Consider the following 19,743-nt stretch of genomic DNA (forward strand, 5'->3'; position numbering starts at 1 on the left):
CCTAAACGTTAAATTGGGGACAGATAATGAATTAATTTCGGGTATGACTCACATGGCTTCTTTCCCGACTGGTAGTATTCTTCCTGACTGAGGTGAGTTGCGCCAAAATCCTGTCTCACGTGGAGTAATAAAAAGTTGGTTTGCAAAATAAACATGTTTCAGTGAGTATGTCACTAGTGGTGACTGTACGTTATGCAAAAGCATTCAACTATTGGAGAAGGTCAAAGTAAGTCCCTTTACGGAGAGATTACCCACCACATAAAGTCTCAGAAGTCCAGTGTCTTCTGCTTCACTACTAAAAACGTCAGGTGTCAGCACGAATAAAATTGTGTGTAAGAAACTGGATTTACTTTCGAGTGCGTACAGCCGTCTCACCAAAGAGAAGTCCTTGTCAGTCCAAAGGGCCGTACCGAGGTCTTGCGTGTGGCAGTAAGACACACTGACCATCATAAAAGCGGGGCGACCTTGTATGAACGTGCTTAAGAAAGTTGTCATGTCCATTTTATGAAACGTACTCATAAATATGTTTCAATGTCCCTCGCGATATACGTGGCACGAAGTAGGTGTTGGGCAGAAAGCCTTAAAAAGGCCTGTAAAATAAACAAACACTGCACAAAGACGAACAAAGAAGGGGACAGTATAAAAGTCAGAATGTGCTGTTCTCGAAAGAACATTTGCCGACATCGCTAGAGTGGAGACTGGACAAGCAATGGCCACAGGCCGTCCTCGACGTTAACGGTATGACGAGTTTCTCTGCCCACTGCAGCGACCATACAGTCTTGGGAGGGACGTAACGTTGTGTCTCCCGAGCGTGGCTCCATTGTTTCTCTATTGTACAACGACGCTCGATGTTATGATTGCTCCACAAAGTGATCAAACATTAGTTATCGCTCTAGTCAGCGTTCACATTCTGGAGATAACAGAAACCGTTTGTTTGCATTTGAATTTAGGTTTCCGAGTTTTCAAAATGAATATCGAGGTTTTAACGCTTGGTGGCATTTCTTACATTTAATTAACAATTATAAACAAAACATCAAATGAAAGACCAACTCAAACATTCTTTTTGTATACCTGTGTGCGTGCGCATGCACTTTTTCCTGCATCTTCCGCTAGAAAACGCTAGTAGCAAAGAAGACGACTAGTGAATAGAAAGGTTTTTCTGTTTTACACTTTGCAAGGACTGCATCTGTTGTTCCAGTGCAACGTGCATTCCTTATTAAGTTTCATTGAACTCTTCCAAGTGATACTAACATCCGTAGATGGTGTCATCAATTTGAAGATACTGGCTGTGTTTGCAAATGGAAGACTATGGGATGACCAAGAGTGACTGAAAAACATGCTGAACGTGAATTAGGAACTCCAATGACGCCTGTTTGAAGGCTTTTAAGGGGAGCCTTCAACCAATATCTTTATCATTTGCAGCTGTTACAAGCTCTAAGACTTACAGACTCCGGTTTACGTGCCAACTTTGCAAACGGAACATTGCTGCATAATGATGAAGATTTTTTGGATCGTGTCGTCTTCAGTGATGAATCGACTAACCTAAGTGGGAATGTGAACATACATAATTTTCGCATCTAGGGGTCATCAAATGCCCACGAAGTGGTACACGTGTAACGAGTCTCCCCTAATTTGCATGATTTTTGTACCATATCCCGGCGGAAAGCTTGTGGGCCTTTCCTTTTACGTCTAGCAACTGTCTTGATTCGCTAGATTTATGGCTCTTTCCTCAATTGGAAGGAACAGAACCACAGAAATGTATTTGGCCGCAAGATGGTGCGCCACTTCAATGGCATAACTCGGTATATGACTAGTTAAACCCGATCGCTGGATTGGCCATAAGGGGCCGAATGACAGAGCTTGTTTTGCGATGCCTCCATGTTCACCACATCTGACACCGTGTGTATCGGCCTCCACTAACAAATGATCTAACCAACTTACGGAACACGATTGAAGCAATTGTTGCAACAATTACTCCAATCACGCTGATCAATGCTTGGAATGAACTCGTCTATCAACTCGATGCGTTTGAGTTACAGTCAATTAAAAATACGATCAAGGACAACATCTACATCTATACTCTGCAAGACACATTATGATGAGTGACGGGGAGTCATTCCCGTCCTTTCCTGTTCCCATTGCGAGTGGTACGGGGGAAGAATGATTGATGGTAATCCTGCATTCGAGCTCTAATCTCTCTCATCAGATCATTTTGTGAATATGCTTAGTAAGAAGCGATATAGTGTTTGACTATTCTGGAACGTACGCTCTCGCCAAGTGGTGATAAGCAACGCCTGTCTTGTACTGCCTGCTACTGTAATTGGTTGAGCAACTACGTGCAACTTTCGTCGTCCTTAAATGAACAAGAAACGTGCGCTCTTCTTTCGATCTTCTCCTTCTATCTGTCAGTCCTACCTAGTAAGGGTCCCAAACTGAGAATCAGTGCTGAAAGGTCGGGCGAAATATGGTTTTGTAAGCCTTGTGGGTGCGTTTCACTTCCTGAGGATTCTACTAATGACTATGTGTGGCATCCTCCTTTCGTACGATTACTTTAATGTGTTTGTTCCACTCAAAATCGTCCCGTGAGGATAATTGCGGATATTTTATGGACGTTATTGCTGTCGGTGAATGTTCGTAAATCACGTAATCATTCAGTGAGAGGTTATTCCGCGTATTTATGAGCACTACGCAACAAGTGTTTATGTTGAGGCTCAACTGCCATTACTGTCTACAGAGCTCCCTGCATTTAGTTACATTTTACCACGTATTCAAGAGCATCGCCTGTTGGAGTTTCAGACATTATCCACTAGATAATTTATGAACAGGATGTCCCAGGAGGAATGGTCAGTATTCAGGGATATGACAGGAACGCTCATCTGAAGCAAAAACCTTCATATGGACATAATTCCTATTCCAAATACTTTCCGAAATATAGCACATTTAATGTATAAGAGGCGATCAAAAAGTTTCAGTCCGAAGGTGTTGCTGCAGCTTAAATCCAAGGTAGCGCGACTCCGATGCGGGTATATAAGTACTGACACGTAGGCAAGGGATCAGTGTGGCATTCGTGTCTTTCTGACGTGCGTGCGGTAAATGCGGAAACGTGAACTATGGCGACATAATTACCAAATCCGTTCAAACAGGACCAACGTGCTTTTTATCTTTTCTTGGGTGCCGAAGGACAAACACCGGCAGGTATCCATCGGAGAATGTAGACTATGTCAGCACGTCTGTCGAAAACCACAGTCCGGAGAAACTGCGACGAGAAGTGCTGCTGCTTCACAATCACGCACGTCCCCAAATCGTGAATGTCATATCGCAGAAGTTACGCCAACTCAAGAGGGAAGCACTCGAGCATCCGCCCTATAATCCTGATCTCGCCTCGTGCACTTCGGTTCCTTAAAAAATACCTTGACGAGTCGACGATTCCTGTCGGACGAGAATGTGCAGCAGGGAGTTACGGACTTCTTCGCGCAGCAGGACGAGGTGTTTTACCAAACAGGTACCTTCAACCAGGTACGTCGGTCGGATGGTTGCCTCAGTGCTCACGATGAATTTGCCTGATTAGCATACCGATTCTGAACCGCACGGTCTTCGAACGGAAACATTTCGATCATTCCTTATACACTTTTTAGGGCTAATGGAGCGCACGTATGTGTCTTACCCAACCAATCTTGCCCACCCCACCTCGCTACTTTTAGGCTCGTCGCCCAGGATTTCCTTCTGCCAGTAAGCTAGCCTACCGAGCCCGCCCGGCTAGCCGCGCGGTCTAACGTACTGATTCCCGAGCGGGAATGCGTGCCGGTCCCCGGCACGAATCTGCCCGGCGGATTAATGTCGAGGTTCGGTGTGCCGACCAGCCTGTGGATGGTTTTTAAGGCGGTTTTCCATCTACCTCGGCGAGTGCGGGCTGGTTCCCCTTATTCCGCCTCAGTTACACTATGCCGGCGATTGCTGCTCAAACATTGTTCCGATGTATGCGTACACCACAATTATTCTATCACTCAAATATTTGAGGTTACACTCATATGGTATGAGACGTTCAGGGGGGTCCACTGGGGACCGAACCGCACAATAACCCTGGGTTGGGTGTGGGGCGGCGGTGGGGTGAATGGACTGCTGTGGCCTGCTGAGGGGCTGTGAACCGCTGAAGGCTACGGCGGGACGAAGCTTCTCCGTCGTTTCTAGGTCCCCGGTTTAATACATACATACAGAGCCCACTGAAGTCGCAGTTGCTCATTGTGTCTTGTGGGTCAAGCAGTGCGAGGGAATGAGAGTGAATCAGAAAGAAACAACAGTTAACTATGTTTGTACACGTGTTGGCTAAAATGCCACACCTCTACACTAATGAAGAATATGCATATAAAGAGAAATTTTAGTGAGTGTTGTACATGTGTAAACCTGAAAATGTGTTGAATAATACAAAAATAAATGACAATGTACATTAAATGCGATCTGTCTCGGAAATCATTCGGAATAGGGCATATGTCCATATGAGGTCTTTTGCTTCACGTGATCATTCCTATCACATTCCAGAATATTGACTGTTCTTTCTGGGACATCCTGCCTGTTGAGAACAGTAACGGCCTCGAAACACTTTCTTAGGGTACACCTGAAGCTAATTTCACATAAGAAGGTTTACCTCTGTCGAGAATGACACGCTGTGTTCTATATAGTAGGAACTACTCACTTCAGTCACAAAGCGGTTTTTTTTCTGTACACTTGTATTTTGCTCATTCGCTGACAATGTGGAAGAGTATAAACGCCTTCTCACAAATGCCGTGTGGCATCACCCTGGCCGCTGGCCTTCTGGATCCCGTGGACAAACAGAGGGAGCTGGGTTTCACACGACCGTGGAATCCATGTTGATTCCTACAGAGAGGAGTTTCGCTGTCCAAAGAGTCACAGTACGTGAGAATGAACAAACGTAAGACTAAATTCTACAACAGATAGACGTCAGCAGTGTAGGACTTTTTACGAAAATCCTGACTGGAAACTAGAATGAGCGTTCCTCCAGCGATTTACGATAGATTGCTGCTAGAAGAAGAGTTAAATAGGCAGTATTCAACAAAGGGGCCCGCAATTCGCTTAACCGTTGTCAAAGTATCACAATAAAGTGTGAAACCTTTTCGCTAACTGCGAATACGATTGTACACAGGCTATAAGATTTACTAGTGACATACGAAAATTTGTGCCAAACTGGGACTTAAACCCGGATTTCCTACCTCACGCGAGCGGTCACCTCAACTGCTTTGGCTGTCCGTGCACGAATGACGGCCAGACCCAATCTGCCCTATGTCTTAGGATCTACGTCCCATAGTGCTCGCATGCAAATCTTATGATTCCCGCAGAGGGAGGGACATGGATTTTGATGCTCAGATTGTCTTGTTTTGGCACGTGATACTGTGGGGCAGTGTCTCTAGTTTACAGTGTCTGTATGCATGCGTGTCCGAAGGTACACTGCATCCAACTATACAGACACTGTAAAATGCAGACACAGCCCTCCTCCCGTACGCCAAAGCAAGGCGTTCTGACGACCAAAAACCATATCTCTCCTTCAGCGGGCTCGCACGATTTGTATTCGAGGACTATGGGATATAGGTACTAGGAGATATGGCAGTCTGGGTCAGGCTGTGAGTCGTGCAAGGATAGCCAAAGCGGTTAAGGCGACAGCAGGCGTAAAGCAGGAAACTCGGGTTTAAATACCAGTCCTGCACCAATTTTCTTATGTTACTATTAAATCTTATAGTCGGTGTACAATCGTAATCGCAGAGTGCGAATACATTTCATAATTTAATATGGACAGCAATCTGTTCTTTCATATAGACACTATAAAATACAGACGCTGCCCTACTCTATAGCAATAAATATTAACAGATATCAGTTAATGGCAGAAAGACTGTGTTATAAATCTGTTACTTCCACTTCTTGAAACATTGCTTGTATCCAAGAACATCTGGAAAAATGACCACAAGGGCAAATTTATAGAAATTCGGTCTAAGTACAGGCGGTTACCAGCAACCCCTTTCCCATGTAAAATACATGAATGGGACAGAAAGGGAGTAAAATGAGTGTGATACACAGTGTGACGTCTGCCAGATATCTTCCAGTGATTTGCAGAGTACAAGTGTAGACGTGTTCGATTACATGGTGATGGGATAAATAATATGTATGTGACGCACGCTTTACATTGAACTGGAGCTTGTCGATGAGTAATTCAGTAATCTACGGAAGAGTTTCCACTTGCGTTTTACAATATATTCCTGTTATTATCTCTATCATACAGTATCGTAGTTCATAAATTATTTGGTGGGTGTTAAGACGTGTGTTCACGCACACAGTCTGGCGTATTGTCAGTATTTATGCATATCCCGTTTCTATGCTGCTCCTGTACTAATTTTCGTTGGTGCGCTTGTGAACAGTCAATACCACGCCAAAAGTGATTCTATCAACAGAGGGTCCAATCGTTCATGGCTATGGATTGCCAAAGAGTCATTAAAGACAACATTACAACTGAGTCGAATTCCACATTTCGGAGAGAATCGTGTCATTAAGTTAAAATACAGATAACATTATAGAAAAAAAACATAACTGCGCTTAATGTGGACATATTGATCACTGAAAATATCGGTAATGAAAAATGAATAAAGCAAGTACTATATTGTTGAAAATTAATACGTTCTGATTACGTCCACCAGATTGGCCATTCTTTTGAAACTACAACTGCGTCTTTCATCGTGCGTGATGGTCAGCTGGTTCCATGCCACATTAGTATAACAAAATTAATATTGCCGACAATTCAGTTACTCCTGTTTGTAGCCGTTTATTGAAAGCTGATTTCCAAATTAGTAATTTTTAGGCACGTTGTGAATCACTGAAAAATTGCAAAACATTCTCTCCGCGGGTTCTCGACTGCTAAGCAGACTAAAGTATTGACTAGAAAAATAAAGACATATAGGTAGCTCAATACCTTTGTCTTACCAATCATCGGTCTTGACACCACAGTTCGGTGGAAATGTGCCCCCGTCAACGCTAGGCAAAGGCATTCTGTTTTGTTTCCTGTTGGTGGCTCAGGGTGTTCGCGTTTCTCGAGGCCGGCTTTAGGGAAGTGTGTGCACCGACTTGTTCACTTATTCCGATAGTCACACCCGTGCTGCAACCTACAAGAACTGGAGTGACGTGGTGGTTGTGCCAGTGTAGTTTGCATTGTATTTTTTTGCAGCGCGTTGTTACAGATGTACGTTCCATCAAGTCCACACTCAGTATCTATTGTCCAAAGGGAGAGATCTTATTCCAAGTTCATAGCAAAATATCGAAATTTCAGTTATCCATCCGTGAGATTAGAGCACGGTGTGTATCACTTTTCCATTATTCCGATATTGTGCCGAGTGTTCTAGAGTGTATGAAGTTTCCTTTCGTTCTGTTTCTTATGTTTCCTGACACTGTACTCTAAGTGGCGTGTCACGGGACAGATGCTATTTTATTTTGGCCACTTTTTATTAATGATTAACAATAAGGAATTAATCTAAAGTACACTACAGGCCATTAAAATTGCTACACCACGAAGATGACGTGCTACAGACGCGAAATTTAACCGACAGGAAGAAGATGCTGTGATATGCAAATGATTAGCTTTTCAGAGCATTTATAGAAGGCTGGCGCAGGTGGGGACACCTACAACGTGCTGACATGAGGAAAGTTTCCAGCCGATTTCTCCTACACAAACAGTAGTTGACCAGCGTTGTTGTGATGCTTCGTGTAAGGAGGAGAAATGCGTACCATCACGTTTCCGACTTCGATAAAGGTCGGATTGTAGCCTATCGCGATTGCGGTGTATCGTATCGCGACATTGCTGCTCGCGTTGGTCGAGATCCAATGACTGTAAGCAGAATATGGAATCGGTGGGTTCAGGAGGGTAATACGGAACGCCGTGCTGGATCCCAACGGCCTCATATCACTAGCAGTCGAGATGACAGGCATCTTATCCGCATGGCTGTAACGGATCGTGCAGCCACGTCTCGATCCCTGAGTCAACAGATAGGGACGTTCGCAAGACAACAACCATTTGCACGAACAGTTCGACGACGTTTGCAGCAGGATTGACTATCATCTCGGAGACCATGGTTGCGGTTACCCTTGACGCTGCATCACAGACACGAGCGCCTGCGATGGTGTACCCAACGACGAACCTGGGTGCACGAATGGCAAAACGTCATTTTCTCGGATGAATCCAGGTTCTGTTTACAGCATCACGATGGTCGCATCCGTGTTTGGCGACATCGCGGTGAAAGCACATTGGAAGCGTGTATTCTTCATCGCCATACTGGCATGTCACCCGGCGTGATGGTATGGGATGCCATTGGTTACACGTCTCGGTCACCTCTTGTTCGCATTGACGGCACTTTGAACAGTGGACGTTACAGTTCAGATGTGTTACGACCCGTGGCTCTACCCTTCATTCGATCCCTGCGAAACCCTACATTTCAGCAGGATAATCAACGACCGCATGTTGCAGGTCCTGTACGGGCCTTTCTGGATACAGAAAATGTTCGACTTCTGCCCTGGCCAGCACATTCTCCAGATCTCTCACCAATTAAACAGTCTGGTCAATGGTAGCCCAGCAACAGCCTCGTCACAATATGCCTGTCACTACTCTTGATGAACTGTGGTATCGCGTTGAAGCTTCATGGGCAACTGTCCCTGTACACGCCATCCAAGCTCTGTTTGACTCAATGCCCAGGCGTATCAAGGCCGCTATTACGGCCAGAGGTCGTTGTTCTGTGTATTGATTTCTCAGGGTCTATGTACCCAAAGTGCTTGAAAATGTAATCACATGTCACGTCCAGTATAATATATTTGTCCAATGAATACCCGTTTATCATCTGCATTTCTTCTTGGTGTAGCAATTTTAATCGCCAGTAGTGTACTTTCGATGTAGTCACATCCCCCAGTCACTTGGAAAACTCACTCGAGTTCTGAGATATTTTCATGTTTTCTTACAGTGTTTCGTGAGACAGTGTTTGATCTGAGAGCAAATTATCATATACAATGTGCCTTCGGCGGATTTACTATTCGAAGAAGAGCTGCTGTCACCCACCAGAAATATTTTGAATTAATTGCAAGAATATTATGGTCAGTAGGGAAAGTCAGTGTTGAAGAGATATAAAGGCTGTTATGCTCCTTATTCTTTATGTGAATAGACATAAGGCTTACAACGTGAGATTTCACATCCTCATTATACGTCACCTGCCTATAAGAAAGGTCAAAATTACAGTTACGGATCACGCCAAAAAGTTAGAGGTTGTAATCATCACTTTGTACTCATCCAAGTATTCGTTCATGTTCCAGTTTTTTCTTAGTTGCATAATGAAAGCATTTCCTATTCAGAATATTTATACTAAACCGAGGTCAATTAGCGTAATGACTATTCTTGGATCAAAATCTTGTACAGAAGGGGAATATTTTGAGGACACTTTGCTGAACTACCTTCTCTTATGTATTCGGTTTAGTTTAAAAAATAAAACAGAAGCTTTTACTATTGAAATCACATTTGAAATTCATGTTTCACTGCAGTAGTAATTTCAATTTTCGCATCATAATGCCATGATGAAAGCTTGTATATTCTCTAAATGTATGCTACAGTTCTATCTACGTTGTGAAGACGCTATATAGTGATCGGGGCGTCGACAACATCGGAGTGGTCGGTAGGAACACTGCACCTATCGAGCACGTCTTCCACTTTACTAAGTTCCACACGTAATCAGCCAGTGCACTTGGTCTCTTGTAAAAGTAAATTAAGAATGGCAGCAATCTCCCGTTTCGAGCAACGTCTTCGGGAGATTTCCCTGATTCTAAGGAAAATGCTGGAACTATGAAGCCCTTCCCAATTATTCCCCACTGGGAGTCCTGCTGCTTCACTACCACATAATCTAGTATGTGGCTGAAAAGAAAACTAGACATTACAAAGTGTTTCACGAATGTCGGCCTGCTATGAATGTAGAAAAACGTAATTTAATACTTATGAGTGGGAGAAACAATCCCTTAATGTTCGAATACAGCATTGGTAGTGCGCTACTTGACACAGTCAAGTCGGTTAAATATCTAGGCGTAACGTTGCAAAGCGATATGAAATGGAACGAGCATTTAAGGATTGTAGTGGGGAAGGAAACTGGTCGAATATGTTTTATTGGGAGAGCATAACTTAGGCACAGGTGGGTGGGGAGGATGAAACACAGTTACGTTAACAATTCGCGGATACGACCAGTGACTGCGTAAGCTCTTAGTAAAAATTAGTAAGCACGTGGAAAGACAGGAGCGAACACCGTAAGAGTGCCAAAATTCACATTGAGAAAAATTTTAAAATCGCGTAGTCGCCTCCTGGGAGCGAATTAACTTCGCATCTGCATGACATCGGTGGGTGCGACGGCGACCCATCTTACCAAATACGTGGAAAGTGAATAAGGTAGCCGGTGGCCGCAGTAGCGGGATTATTTGATTTCCCTCCTCTTTCTGAGTACAGACATCCTTCTAATGACATCAAGGCTCTTCTCATCAGTTATCTCTCCCACCTAGCCTGCAGCCTTTACTCTCAGAAAATCTATAGAGAAGTCATTACTCTGAAAAAGTATATAGTGAAACCATTACTCTGAAAATTCCTACATCAAATTGTTCTCATTCTTGTCGGTCTGGAACTTTGTTGTTTTTTTCCCAAAATGCTGCATATAAGAGCGGGATTTTTGCAGGACTAATACCTCAGGCTTTATTGTTCATTAGAAGGTAGGGAAAAGTGTTTTCGATAGCCATTGGGCTAGGAACAATTTGTGTACCCAATAGAAGGATCGTCTTACTTTACCTATCCCACAGGATAGGGGCAAAGTTTGAGTATTACAAATTTCCTCCCGTTTAGGTATTAGATGTGGTGTACGGTGCGCCTTAAGGCTTATGAAGGCACCATTTATTTCACGGGCGGTACCAAAACCGAGTTGCGGATTCCAACATGGCTATACACAGCAAATGGCTGAAATTTTTAGGATGTTTTCCTAAGATCCCGATCGAACAACGTTGAAAACTTTCTTGATAACTTTATCCACTTCCGAGATACAGTGGTTCAAAGTTACCCTACTTATACACGTAAAATCCTGTATGATGCGGAAACGTAATTTTGTAAAGTGACATAGCATGCACAAAAAAGCTGTAAGGTGTCTCCATTATTACCAGAATGATTCTGGGAACCCTGTGTTGTTGTATTACTGACGCACATGCAAAATTTTTGTGTGCATAAAATCCGGTGTGAGGGGTAAATTATATAGTTTTGTATTATTTCAATTTCACGTAAGTAAACTATGAAAATTTTAGTGACCCAGAAAGTTCTGGCCGTGCGGTTCTAGGCGCTGCAGTCTGGAACCGCGAGACCGCTACGGTCGCAGGTTCGAATCCTGCCTCGGGCATGGATGTGTGTGATGTCCTTAGGTTAGTTAGGTTTAACTAGTTCTAAGTTCTAGGGGACTAATGACCTTATAAGTTGAGTCCCATAGTGCTCAGAGCCATTTTAACCATTTGAACCAGAAAGTTCTTTTCATATGAGTAGCATGCCCTGCTGTGGCAGGGAAAACAAGGGAACCAGCGGAAACATTCTCTTATGGGCGCACAAGAACGGCGAATATACCTGTGTTTATTAAAAGACTCCGACTGACTCTGAGGCAGGGTACCAGCAGCCTCATTCTGCCTTCCTCAGCACCTTCATAGTTTTCCTAAAAATTATGGCATTCGAACGTATTTGAGCTCTTTTATTCTGAGAGAGAAGGAGACAGTGACAGTGAGAAAGGGACGCAAAAGTAATAAATACCGGAAGATAGTAGACAGTGGTAGTGTGATCGAAACAGAGGGACACACTGGCAATGGAACATAGCTGACAGTGACAGAACAGCAGAACAGTGCTAAGAAAAGAGTGAAGGACACAGTGCCAGTGGGAGAGGGATAAAGGGAAGGACAGAGTGGAAGTGGGTGAGAACCAGTAGCAATGAGAGTCTGTGACAATGACAACGAGGAAGAGAGAGAGAGACAGTGACAGTGCGAAGAGACAGCAGCAGCGGGAAGGAATGAATGAGATGGTAGCAGTCAGAGAGAGCAAGAATACAGTGTGAGGAGACAGTATTAATAGGACAGAACGAAGGAGGCTATGGCTGTGAGACAGGGGACAGTGACAGTCACAAAGATGTAATGAGTTGGGCAGAATGAGTAAGTGAGTGAGAATGGGAAAATGAGGGGGGAAAGGTATGAGCGACTTACAGTGAGGACCTAGCGGGTGTGAGCAAGTTACAGTTAGGGGAGTTAGTGGGAGAGAGATGTGAGTTGCATGTTAAAAAGAGCGCGAATATGTTCGCATGCCACAATTTTTGGGAAAATTTCTAAAGGTGCTGAGGGTGGTAGAATGAGGCAGCTGGTAGCTTTTCAGTCTGTCGTTTATTTTGCACTCCGATGGGAGCATTTTTACGGTTGTCATATAATTGAACAGATTAAGTCGTTCATGCAGTCCCATGAGTATACAGAATCGGTAATGTCGCCATCGAGCACAATCTCAGCTGCTTTCCCTTGCAAACCACAGGAAGCAGTGTTATCCAGTAGAACTCACACCAATTCCACTCGGCTGGTGTACCCAGTTTCGTCCGACAATCTACTGACAGTTCCTCTGCTAGAAGGCCTTTCTATTCGCCTCACACTGTACAGCACATCTACATCTACATCTACATTTATACTCCGCAAGCCACCCAACGGTGTGTGGCGGAGGGCACTTTACGTGCCACTGTCATTACCTCCCTTTCCTGTTCCAGTCGCGTATGGTTCGCGGGAAGAACGACTGTCTGAAAGCCTCCGTGCGCGCTCTAATCTCTCTAATTTTATATTCGTGATCTCCTCGGGAGGTATAAGTAGGGGGAAGCAATATATTCGATACCTCGTCCAGAAACGCACCCTCTCGAAACCTGGCGAGCAATCTACACCGCGATGCAGAGCGCCCCTCTTGCATAGTCTGCCACTTGAGTTTATTAAACATCTCCGTAACGCTATCACAGTTACCAAATAACCCTGTGACGAAACGCGCCGCTCTTCTTTGGATCTTCTCTATCTCCTCCGTCAAACCGATCTGGTACGGATCCCACACTGATGAGCAATACTCAAGTGTAGGTCGAACGAGTGTTTTGTAAGCCACCTCCTTTGTTGATGGACTACATTTTCTAAGCACTCTCCCAATGAATCTCAACCTGGTACCGGCCTTACCAACAATTAATTTTATATGATCATTCCACTTCAAATCGTTCCGCACGCATACTCCCAGATATTTTACAGAAGTAACTGCTACCAGTGTTTGTTCCGCTATCATATAATCATACAATAAAGGATTCTTCTTTCTATGTATTCGCAATACATTACATTTGTCTATGTTAAGGGACAGTTGCCACTCCCTGCACCAAGTGACTATCCGCTGCAGATCTTCCTGCATTCGCTACAATTTTCTAATGCTGCAACTTCTCTGTATACTACAGCATCATCCGCGAAAAGCCGCATGGAACTTCCGACACTATCTACTAGGTCATTTATATATATTGTGAAAAGCAATGGTCCCATAACACTCCCCTGTGGCATGCCAGAGGTTACTTTAACGTCTGTAGACGTCTCTCCATTGATAACAACATGCTGTATTCTGTTTGCTAAAAACTTTTCAATCCAGCCACACAGCTGGTCTGATATTCCGTAGGCTCTTACTTTGTTTATCAGGCGACAGTGCGGAACTGTATCGAACGCCTTCCGGAAGTCAAGAAAAATAGCATCTACCTGGGAGCCTGTATCTAATATTTTCTGGGTCTCATGAACAAATAAAGCGAGTTGGGTCTCACACGATCGCTGTTTCCGGAATCCATGTTGATTCCTACATAGTAGATTCTGGGTTTCCAAAAACGACATGATACTCGAATAAAAAACATGTTCTAAAATTCTACAACAGATCGACGTCAGAGATATAGGTCTATAGTTTTGCGCATCTGCTCGACGACCCTTCTTGAAGACTGGGACTACCTGTGCTCTTTTCCAATCATTTGGAACCCTCCGTTCCTCTACAGACTTGCGGTACACGGCTGTTAGAAGGGGGGCAAGTTCTTTCGCGTACTCTGTGTAGAATCGAATTGGTATCCCGTCAGGTCCAGTGGACTTTCCTCTGTTGAGTGATTCCAGTTGCTTTTCTATTCCTTGGACACTTATTTCGATGTCAGCCATTTTTTCGTTTGTGCGAGGATTTAGAGAAGGAACTGCAGTGCGGTCTTCCTCTGTGAAACAGCTTTGGAAAAAGGTGTTTAGTATTTCAGCTTTATGCGTGTCATCCTCTGTTTCAATGCCATCATCATCCCGGAGTGTCTGGATATGCTGTTTCGAGCCACTTACTGATTTAACGTAAGACCAGAACTTCCTAGGATTTTCTGTCAAGTCGGTACATAGAATTTTACTTTCGAATTCACTGAACGCTTCACGCATAGCCCTACTTACGCTAACTTTGACATCGTTTAGCTTCTGTTTGTCTGAGAGGTTTTGGCTGCGTTTTAACTTGGAGTGAAGCTCTCTTTGCTTTCGCAGTAGTTTCCTAACTTTGTTGTTGTACCACGGTGGGTTTTTCCCGTCCCTCACAGTTTTACTCGGCACGTACCTGTCTAAAACGCATTTTACGATTGCCTTGAACTTTTTCCATAAACACTCAACATTGTCAGTGTCGGAACAGAAATTTTCGTTTTGATCTGTTAGGTAGTCTGAAATCTGCCTTCTATTACTCTTGCTAAACAGATAAACCTTCCTCCCTTTTTTTATATTCCTATTAACTTCCATATTCAGTGATGCTGCAACGGCTTTATGATCACTGATTCCCTGTTCTGCACTTAAAGAGTCGAAAAGTTCGGGTCTGTTTGTTATCAGTAGGTCCAAGATGTTATCTCCACGAGTCGGTTCTCTGTTTAATTGCTCGAGGTAATTTTCGGATAGTGCACTCAGTATAATGTCACTCGATGCTCTGTCCCTACCACCCGTCCTAAACATCTGAGTGTCCCAGTCTATATCTGGTAAATTGAAATCTCCACCTAAGACTATAACATGCTGAGAAAATTTATGTGAAATGTATTCCAAATTTTCTCTCAGTTGTTCTGCCACTAATGCTGCTGAGTCGGGAGGTCGGTAAAAGGAGCCAATTATTAACCTAGCTCGGTTGTTGAGTGTAACCTCCACCCTTAATAATTCACAGGAACTATCCACTTCTACTTCACTACAGGATAAACTACTACTAACAGCGACGAACACTCCACCACCGGTTGCATGCAATCTATCCTTTCTAAACACCGTCTGTACCTTTGTAAAAATTTCGGCAGAATTTATCTCTGGCTTAAGCCAGCTTTCTGTACCTATAACGATTTCAGCTTCGGTGCTTTCTACCAGCGCTTGAAGTTCTGGTACTTTACCAACGCAGCTTCGGCAGTTGACAATTACAATACCGATTGCTGCTTGGTCCCCGCATGTCCTGACTTTGCCCCGCACCCGTTGAGGCTGTTGCCCTTTCTGTACTTGCCCAAGGCCATCTAACCTAAAAAAACCGCCCAGCCCACGCCACACAACCCCTGCTACCCCTGTAGCCGCTTGTTGCGTGTAGTGGACTCCTGACCTATCCAGCGGAACCCGAAACCCCACCACCCTATGGCGCAAGTCGAGGAATCTGCAGCCCACACGGTCGCAGAACCGTCTCAGCCTCTGATTCAGACCCTCCACTCGGCTCTGTACCAAAGGTCCGCAGTCAGTCCTGTCGACGATGCTGCAGATGGTGAGCTCTGCTTTCATCCCGCTAGCGAGACTGGCAGTCTTCACCAAATCAGATAGCCGCCGGAAGCCAGAGAGGATTTCCTCCGATCCATAGCGACACACATCATTGGTGCCGACATGAGCGACCACCTGCAGATGGGTGCACCCTGTACCCTTTATGGCATCCGGAAGGACCCTTTCCTCATCTGGAATGACTCCCCCCGGTATGCACACGGAGTGCACATTGGTTTTCTTCCCCTCTCTTGCTGCCATTTCCCTAAGGGGCCCCATTACGCGCCTGACGTTGGAGCTCCCAACTACCAGTAAGCCCACCCTCTGCGACCGCCCGGATCTTGTAGACTGAGGGGCAACCTCTGGAACAGGACAAGCAGCCATGTCAGGCCGAAGATCAGTATCAGCCTGAGACAGAGCCTGAAACCGGTTCGTCAGACAAACTGGAGAGGCCTTCCGTTCAGCCCTCCGGAATGTCTTTCACCCCCTGCCACACCTTGAGACGACCTCCCACTCTACCACAGGTGAGGGATCAGCCTCAATGCGGGCAGTATCCCGGGCAACCACAGTCGTAGTCCGATCGGGGGATGCGTGGGACGAGCTGGCCGTCCCCGACAAACCCCCATCCGGACCCCCACAGTGATGCCCATTGGCAACAGCCTCAAGCTGTGTGACCGAAGCCAACACTGCCTGAAGCTGGGAGCGAAGGGATGCCAACTCAGCCTGCATCCGAACACAGCAGTTGCAGTCCCTATCCATGCTAAAAACTGTTTTGCAAAGAACGTCTGAACTAATCTACAGAAAGCGCAAACAAATCGACAAAATTTAAACGGTTATTAAAATACAAGATTGCCTAGTAAATGCAGTAACGCTGCTACTTCCGCACTTCTGACACTGCTCGGCGGCGGAAGGAGACTACGCGAATTTACACTATTCAGGTACTAAAACGCGATGCTACAACTCTCAAACACTATAATACGCCCGAAATTTATGAAATAATGCAAGTACCAAAAATACGCAAAGAAATTAAGAATCAAACTATGTAACAAATGAGTGAGCTAGGAGTATACGACTTGCTGCTGCAGCTGCTTATCCAACGGCGGCAGGGAGCACACTCGCTGAAGCCCAAGCTGCCTCCCGGTGGCACTAGTTTATAGCACAGATTACTTCACGCCAAAGATGTACACAAAAGAAAGTAATTAGAAGTAAATGTGGAGTTAACACACATGCCTCCTAAAGGCGTCTTTTTTCTGAAAGAAGTTTGGTTTTATTCCGGATTCCAACACACCATATAATTCCACATTCTTCTGGCCAATATACTCTGTTTTTCAACACAATTTTCGTTCACTGTTCAATATGACGGCCTTACGCTACCTTACGTGGTACCACTCACCATGTTGACGTCGGAGCAAACGTCTTGCTGCATCCTTTCCCATAATCCATTCTATGGATTGCCGTTTTATTTCCGGTTCGCCTGTGAATTACATCTACATCTACATCTACGTGATTACTCTGCTATTCACAATAAGGTGCCTGGCAGAGGGTTCAATGAACCACCTTCAAGCTGTCTCTCCACCGTTCCACTCTCGAACGGTACGCAGGAAAAACGAGCACTTCAATTTTTCTGTGCGATCCCTGATAATGTTCGACAAAAAACTGTCGCGATCAGCCTCGTGATACGCAAGCAATTCTGCACAGCTGGTCCTTCGTTGTTCTTTATGGTGGCGAGGAGCCCAGAGGGCGCACTCCTTCGCTACCCCAAATGGTAGATGACTATCAGTACTCTCGACTGAGACGTCCAGTCAAGCAGCGAGATGTTGATTGTTATCCGTCGCCCACTCCGAATGAGAGTGTCTGCACGTTCCAACATTGCAGAACCCCACAGCCGTGTGCGGCCGGCCGACGCCTGGGAGCTCGGACAGGTTCAAATGGTTCAAATGGCTCTGAGCGCTATGGGACTCAACTGCTGAGGTCATTATTCCCCTAGAACTTAGAACTAGTTAAACCTAACTAACCTAAGGACATCACAAACATCCATGCCCGAGGTAGGATTCGAACCTGCGACCGTAGCGGTCTTGCGGTTGCAGACTGCAGCGCCTTTAACCGCACGGCCACTTCGGCCGGCACTCGGACAGGATTGCCTGACCTTGTTGCGATGATGAAAAACGCCTAGCCCCAAGACTCACCGTGTTTTTGCTCACTGCCAGGTCTCCGTAGACCCTATGTAAGCTCCTATGAATATCTGCAAGGATCTGGTGCGCCAAAAGAAACTCAATGACTGGTCTCTGCTTGGAATGCACCTTCGTCACATACGATATTTCCACTGCTACTTATAGCGCCGCCACCTATCGAGACTTTATGCAACTATAGCGGCTGAAGAGGGAATATTCCCCGACGTCCCACAATAAATAGCGCATTTTTTTTTTCAACTGAATTGGCAGAGAAAGAAAAGTGTTGCATTACATATTGAACATCCCTCATAACTTTGGCACAGAAAAGCGATGAAATATACAGGTCTACCAATGGAAATAAAATGTTTGACATGTATTAGAACTATCTTCTGATGTAGATTAAAAATGTTTCTTTTTAACAACTCCTCCTGTACCGTAGAGGAATTCTTGAATAGAAATAGTAATTTTTATACAAAAATTTTTTAGGGATACATGTCTTCTGTGTTTCTTCTGTAAACACGTTCCACATCATAATTGTTATTTGGATATGATGTACGAAAAAAGCAACTAGCTAAGTGACGTACCTCCTCGGTATACCATGCGTCCCTCCTAAGAGTCGTCGGACTATTTTCTCTGCCATCTCAGCAGGTTTTTTGCCACGTGAAGCTGGAATCGGCACGAACAGATACTGGTCATCACGCCTCTCATACGTCGCCCAGTGTCGACGAAAAATGGTTCAAATGGCTCTGAGCACTATGTGACTTAACTTCTGAGGTCATCAGTCCCCTAGAACTTAGAACTACTTAAACCTAACTAACCTAAGGACATCACACACATCCATGCCCGAGGCAGGATTCGAACCTGCGACCGTAGCGGTCACGCGATTCCAGACTGTAGCGCCTAGAACCGCTCGGCCACTCCGGCCGGCGTCGACGAAAAGCGTCGGTTTATTTCCCGTTACGAACAAAACGATTTTTAAAGCGGAATTTCACCTGCTCATGCTTAATGCGGTCCAGATTTAGTCTAGAGTGTTTTCGGTTTATGGATATGTAGTAACATGGCATTCAAATAAATGTCGTGTGAGAAGGGCCTCCCGTCGCCTGGTGCAAGTCTTTCGATTTGACGCCACTTCGACGACTTGCGCGTCGATGGGGATGAAATGATGATGATTAGGACAACACGACACCCAGTCCCTGAGCGAAGAAAATCTCCGACCCAGCCGGGCATTGAACCAGGGCACTAAGGAGTGACATCCTGTCACTCTGACCACTCAGCTGCCGGGGGCGGACAACAGGGCATTAAAAGATGAAGAACAACATGTAATGCAGCATCGCCTTTACGCTTACTGAATGCTACCGCCGTGCAGCAGTGCTGCCTTACTCCTGCTGGAGTAATGGTTGTTCTCCGTGTTTTAAAGCCCAGTTTATGCATGTCCGTAAACCGAAAACACGACTAAATCTGGAGCGCTCCATCGAATGAGCACGCAAAATTTCACGTAAAAAATCATTTCGTTCGTACCGGGAAACAATCCGACGCTCTCCGTCGACACTGGGTGGCACACGGAAGACGTGCTAACCAGTATTTGTTTGCGCTGACCCCAGCTACACACGGAAAATACGACATTACAAATTCCTGCCAAAATACCGGAGAAAATGCTCCGGACGGCTCTTACGAGGGACACGAAGTATATCATGAAGACAAGGCTAGACTAATTATTGTGATCACTGAAGCATCG

The sequence above is a fragment of the Schistocerca piceifrons genome, chromosome 3 (assembly GCF_021461385.2).
Source record: "Schistocerca piceifrons isolate TAMUIC-IGC-003096 chromosome 3, iqSchPice1.1, whole genome shotgun sequence".
NCBI classification, from domain to species: domain Eukaryota; kingdom Metazoa; phylum Arthropoda; class Insecta; order Orthoptera; family Acrididae; genus Schistocerca; species Schistocerca piceifrons.